The sequence below is a fragment of the Pterocles gutturalis genome, unplaced genomic scaffold (assembly GCF_000699245.1).
Source record: "Pterocles gutturalis isolate BGI_N339 unplaced genomic scaffold, ASM69924v1 scaffold390, whole genome shotgun sequence".
NCBI lineage: Eukaryota > Metazoa > Chordata > Aves > Pterocliformes > Pteroclidae > Pterocles > Pterocles gutturalis.
In genome coordinates this window covers 9,118-10,302 of record NW_010142976.1, presented here as the reverse complement: position 1 = coordinate 10,302, position 1,185 = coordinate 9,118, and the positions used below count along the sequence as shown (strand labels likewise).

The following is a 1,185-nucleotide window of genomic DNA, read 5'->3' as shown; positions in this document are numbered from 1 at the left end:
CCGTGTGCGGGACCTCGAGCCCATCACTGTCCCGGGGAGCCCCTGGGCTCCCAGGGGAACAAATGAAGGAGATGTGGGATGTACACCAGCCCGGGAAGGGGCCAGGGCCAGCCCGGGATAACAGCTGTGCTGATGTGGGATGTATACCAGCCCGGGAAGGGGCCAGGGCCAGCCCAGGATAATGGCTGCACTGATGCAAACACTTCCAGAAATTCACCTTCTCAAGGCAGGGGTCAAAGTGAGCCAAGGAGGTGCCTGGTTTTGCTTTGCCAAGCTGATGGAGAGGGAATCCAGCGGCTCCCTCCATTTACTGGAGGGAGGGAAGGGCTCAGGAGCGAGGAAGAACGCTGTCCTGAGAACAAACGCTCCAGTTCGGAGGCTGGGAACCGGGGAGCTTCCTAACCGGAGGAACGAGATCTGCAGGGAGCGTGGGGCACTGGGAGCAGACTTGGGGAGGGGTGACAAAGGACGTCCCGCAAGTTCAGACAGATTTTGGAGACTGCCCGGCAGCTCGAGAGGTCTCTGGAGGCGAGTGGGACAGGATCCTGGGATCCCCCAGCGTGCCAGGGAGCACCAGGATGACCGACCGCCCGCCTCCGGAGGCCACGGTGCTGTAGTGGTGACAGTGTGCACCCCAAAACCGACCATCAGCCTGGAGGACATTCCCCAAGCACCAAACCCCGAGCCCCGAGCATGCAGAGCGAGTGAAGCCCTGGGAGCAGTGACAGCTGGAGCCGGAGACAATGCCACCTCGCAAGCTCCCGCCCACGGAGAAGGCATCTTACGTGGTCGAATGGCCAAGGTGCCCGAGGGACATGACCCCCACTGTCAGGCCCTGGAAGATATCGGTGACCTGCTGGGAGCTGAGTCACAAACACACGGGACAGACGCTTAGACTCTGGGACACACCAAGCGCCAACACAGCAGCAACCAGCCCCCAGCGCCGCAGCATCGCCCCACCCGGCCCCGAGTGCCGGAGCAGGGGCTGGCTTGGGGCAGCACCACTCACGGAGCTTTGCCGCAGCCCCGCTGTGCTCCCCGGCCACCAGAACAGTGGATCCTGCTCCCTCGTGCCCGCTGGAACCTCTCCCATGAAACACTTCCCTGGGGCTTGCGCTTCTTTGGCCCGGGTGGTGAGGCAGGGGATGCCCGGGAAGCCAACACCCTGCTTCCCGAGCCGGACCC

General features: G+C 63.5%; 1 protein-coding gene across 1 annotated transcript in view; it reads right to left on the bottom strand.

Moving 5' to 3' along the window:
- The window catches only part of LOC104469822 (myotubularin-related protein 5-like), a gene marked incomplete at both ends in the record, with an annotated part of 13,278 nt that overhangs the window by 3,733 nt on the left and 8,360 nt on the right, over window positions 1-1,185 (bottom strand).